General features: G+C 38.3%; 1 pseudogene; it reads left to right on the forward strand.

Moving 5' to 3' along the window:
* Window positions 1-4,163: 4,163 nt before the first annotated feature.
* On the forward strand, window positions 4,164-4,284 carry LOC139688443 (5S ribosomal RNA; annotated as a pseudogene).
* Window positions 4,285-5,281: the final 997 nt, after the last annotated feature.

Here is a 5,281-nt window from a genome sequence, read left to right on the forward strand (position 1 = left end):
GGAAAGGATAGATGGAAGATCCATTTCGTGGCTATATTAGACCCTGCAAGCTGAGAAATAATATCAATAGGAAGAGGCCTTAAAAATTGATGAAGACTTCAGACAAGACAATATTAGCAATTATTGTTTTAATTAAAAATGCTTTTCACATGGTCTTAACAGATACCTGAAAATGGAAATACTTAGGAATAGAATGAGAAATTTTAATTGCATAGATACAGAAAAATCTAATATTCTCCATTTTAAATAAAGTACACTAAGGCATCTCTCCTTGAGCCAATTATGAAACAACATTTGCATAAAACAGAGGACTACGGTGTTAAATTGGACTGGTCCAAGGAGTTTCGATAGTGTCAGGGGAATTGATGTTGAATAGGGTAGATTAGTATTTAAAATACTTCTCTGTGAAATAAAAACGTATTCATGGAAGTGAAATCAGAGAAGGTTGAGGGAAAAGATAGAATTCCTGCTGAACTAATTAGTAAAATGAAGACCTGATAGTTTTTATGGGCTTGTTCATTGAATTTATAATGAAGGTTTTGGCTGGAAGACTTTGTTAAATCAATGTGGCTTATATACCAAATTTAAAACAATCGTGATGAAAATAAAACTTATTGAGTACGGGAGCTTCACAAAGTGAAATATAAGGGAAGTCAAAGAACAAAAAACAGCAATTTCAGTGTTCCGAACACTCCACACACACTTCCAATATACAATAGTATTATTTAAAATTCACTCCATCGAATTATCACTAGAACTGTGATGCTTAAATTAAATATTCATTGACATTACTCCATTTCTCCAGCCGACCTCGATTGCTTTCTCATGATGGTTATTCCATCTTTCATCAAGGTTAACTCGCTCCTAAATACGGACGGAAAATTTCAATTAATGAAAATGATGTATACAAAACAGTTTACAGTTATTTCAACGTTTGCGTTTTCTTTTAGTGATGCCGGAAAACCTTGGCATTAAACCAAAATTACAACCTGCGCTAGTAACATTGTTGAAAGGTAATTAAGACAAGTCGGGTGTAAAAACAGAGCTAACAAGAAATGCGGATGTGGCACAATGCTGCAGACAGGGGGATGCTCCCCACCACAGAGAGAGAGAGAGAGAGACGAAGGATGGGAAGATAGACTTAAAAGGCCAAAGCAGGGTAAGCAGTACATTCTTTAATGGCATTCCCATCCGGGAAGAGTTTAGATAAAACACGATATTACTCGAAGTGGCACAATTGGGTAAAACTAATTATTCCCTGGACACTGCCGGTCGCAATTGGAATTTTTTGTAACTACAACCCTACAGTTGCCGTCCCGTATAGTCTTTGAGAAAAATGAGTCCTTGTATCTGCTAGTTCTGGCATCATTTTTCCGAATTTTATATACATGATCCAAGCGACCAATAGAGTGCGAATAATTCTTCAGGACATCGGCGCTAAGATGTAGATTGAATTTATTTATTAAGTTCAACCTTGCATGGAATCTTTTGTCCCTTATCGATTCCCAATACAACCACAGAAGCATTTTAGTAACGCTTTTCGTTTAACCTTTTAAAATTTTAAACAAAACGAGCTGCCCGTAGTTTAACCTTAATTTCCTGAGTGAGGTCTTCTTTCGTTGGAACCCATAAACTAAAAGCATATAATAAATAAGATACAAGAGCGTGATACCACGTTCCTTGAACTTTGAGTCACTTCTGCTGACATTGCGTATAACAAATACGAAACTTGTATATGCTTGACCGCAAATTTTACGTACGTGGGTCCCCCAGGGATAAGGATTTCTTTAAGGATTGTAACACCCGAGTAACCGCATCTACTCCCTCTAGATAATTTTTTGCTAAATTTTAAACCAATCTAGTTGATCTCTTAAGGATATTCACCGTGTCTGCCGCGAACATCCTAGTCTTACTTTTCAATTCGCGGTTCAAATGGTTAACAAAAATCTAGAAAACAACGGCCCGATTACACTTCTCTGAGGTACCCCCGAGGTCACTCATACGCTGTCGAAACTAGCACCGTCAAAGACAACCTTTATGTTCCCACTCGGACAAAAATTGCTTAACTCAATTTATGCCTGCAAACTTCAATTTATGAAAACGTTTACCATGGGGAAGCTTTTCAAATGCCTTTCGAAAACCAAAGAGATCGCATACACTTGCCTACCACTTTCAGCCGATAAAAGGAAATCATGTGCGAGTAATCCGAATTCGGTATCGCATGAAATGGTTTTCCTGCGCGCATGCATGCTGATTGTCTCTTAAAAAGTTGAAGTTATCGAGGTATCTCTTCATTGACTGACAATAGTGTGCTAAGAAATGTTTGCAACATTTCGACAATAGTTATTGAGTTAGTACCAGCAAAGGACACTGCACGCGAAATAAAAAATATACGAACTTACCACAATTTACACCAGGTCTCTCCTTCGGCTGGTTTATTCCGTGTTTGTGAGTTCTTTTCACACAGGTTGAAGAGCTTTGCAGCATAGCACGTTTGAAAATGATCAACAGTTCCTCATACATCCTCCGACTTTCCTGAAACGGGTTTAAAAAACGTCGCAATATGAAAAAAAGTAGCAAAAGCTCTCATCCAAAAATACACCCGAAAAACAGTATTCCTTATACATATGCATTAATCACTTGACGGTTTGATTATATAAAATGGAACCCAGGAATTTACACGTACAGGCATCATGGGCGGGAAATCTTGAACAGTTAGATAGACACCATATTCATAGAAATCGAGTATCAATTTCAAAAGTAAATGAAGAAAATTAATTACTACTACAGTTAAAACTAAGAAGACTTTTTAATATCCGATCGCGGCTTCTAACTTCGACATTCACAGCAACGAGATATCTTTGAACACACGGATTTGCTTTAATTAAGAGAACACCAGTGTCTTGGAGAAAACTGATCGAACACCAGTGGGAGCCGTATTTTAAAACTCAATACACGCTAACGAATACATCGCCAATGTACTAAGTTCGGGCGTCATGGATGGCTAGAGCTACTCACCTCCGATCGCTTCGAAGAGTCGGTGCCAACTGAGGGCGAACAAGCTAGGACGAGTAGAGTCCCGAAAAAAAGTTACGTCACAAATTAAGTCATACGATGACGAGGTATACTGCGGGAAAGGAACAACTAATGCTAAAGTCAAACTGCATCAAGTCGTTAACCTTGACTTCAGAAATAATTATACTGAAAAGAGGTCACGGCTGCTTATCCTTTAAGATGAAGATACCTAAAATTTAATGCCGACGTCTCTTCATTTAACTCGCGTGATCGCCGTCAAATGAGACTGCCCAAAGGGCGAAGGAGACGTTAACCAAGAATGTAGGTTCAACTCATAATTTGCCGATGGGCCACATTTATCTTGCAAGGGCAATAGGCATATTATATCGCTCATCATATTTTTATGGGTCGGCACAGTCGGAGGAGTTGGATAAAACCCGTTAACTTGAATTTTTAGATTCAAACTAGTAGTAACACACATCAACAAACAAAATAATGGCCAAATCGTTTAAGTTGAATAAACGGTCAAGTTTTGCCTTTTACCAGAGGAGGACTTTATTTCCTTAGGAAATAAAACGACAATTTCTGATATCCGTGCCTTATTCTTCCGATAGTGGGTGAGTTCAGTGTCCCATTTTTGTTAGCCTCCATGGGACTCGATCCAAGATTTTAATTTATCCGTAGCATGCAAAAAATTCAAAATCATAGTTAACAGGTGCGAAATAAAAGATACTGTTTACAAGTCTACCACCGTGGGAGCCAAGGGTAGGTTTTCTAATCAAGCAACTCCACTTCCACAGCACCCTTGTACATAACTCCTTCCACATTACAGCTTTGTGCCTAATGCGATTCTCCTTCTCAGGTTCCCACAACTTTGGCCGTTTTGGAACATATCAATTCAAAGGTAAGTAAGCTTCCATCTGCTTTAATTTTTTACCTCCTATTTTATCATTTCACTTTTCCTCCACCCCAAAAGATGCATAACTTTTGCATTTCCAAAGTTGATTCTCGTCCCATATTGATCCCGCTGTTTTTTCTAAGGTCTCAGAAAGGATTGGAAGCTTTTGAATGATTAGAAATGATTAAAATGATGAAAAATGGATGCGTACTGATCCGCAGTAGAATGTTGAAGACTGATAAATAAAGATATTTTAAAAAATACCACGGTGAATACACCGGTTCTCGTCCAAATACCGAAGTTAAGCATCGTCGGGCCCGGATAGTACTAGAATGGGTGACCGCCTGGGAACCCCGGATGCTTTTGGCATAAATTTTTTACGCTTTTTTTGCCGTTTTAAAACAAAATTTTAGTAGTTTTTTTACATTTTCCCCCTACTGGTACCTTAATTTCACAATTTTTACCAGCCCTTTTTACTAATTTCAGATGTTTTTCTCTATAAGTTCGGACATTTATACATCTTCAAGGCTCTGATTCACGTGAAAGTTAATCTAGAAACTTACCAATCAAGAACTCGCACATCCATAACTGCACCACGAGGACTAAAGTTTAAGCTTTAAGTTTTTCAATGAGAGAACTCATCCATGTCTTAGAAAATCAAGAAAGGATCCCAAATTTCCCTGAGCTGCTGTCATGGTCACGACTATCTTCTGTTTGATCTCCCACTGAACTGGCCCATTAGTGCATCATATAAACCTCAAGTAAAATATGTGCTTTTTCTAACCTTTGTGTATACAAAGGGACCCCATTTTCATCGATCAGACATCCATTCCCTTAACACAAAAAGCGACAGGATCTTAAAAAGTTTCGGCAGGGAGAGGGCTTTTGGTAGTGCTCTTTACTTGCTAAGTTTGGCCGCTGTCAATTCATAGCTCCCTCTGAAAATTATGCTTTCCTATATTCGGCTCCGGCCAAGTGCATGCCCAGAGAGCAAAATTTTACCAGCAATATGATGAGGCAGTCCTTAACGGGTATGTCGTAGTTTTCCACTCAAAACATTTTAACCTAAAATTTGGATACCTGTCAGTCGGATAGGATAACAGTTGAATAGAAAAGGCCTAAGAAAAATCGAAGGAACATATAGAAGAACTGCATGGTAAAGAACTTAGGCCAATAAGCTTAGACGTTGAAAGAGAATATGACATTGATTAATACAGCTTAGGTCCAGGCATACACGGCGATGAGATAGAAAGGGCATTGAGGGAGATGAAACTAAACAATATGACAGAACAACCACAGAACCAAAGGGATACGGGACATCATCAGAGGATCACATAAGAAATCTTCAAACAGCAGCTAATAAGTTTG

This window comes from Hetaerina americana, unplaced genomic scaffold (assembly GCF_022747635.1).
Source record: "Hetaerina americana unplaced genomic scaffold, ioHetAmer1.1.p SCAF_2, whole genome shotgun sequence".
NCBI classification, from domain to species: domain Eukaryota; kingdom Metazoa; phylum Arthropoda; class Insecta; order Odonata; family Calopterygidae; genus Hetaerina; species Hetaerina americana.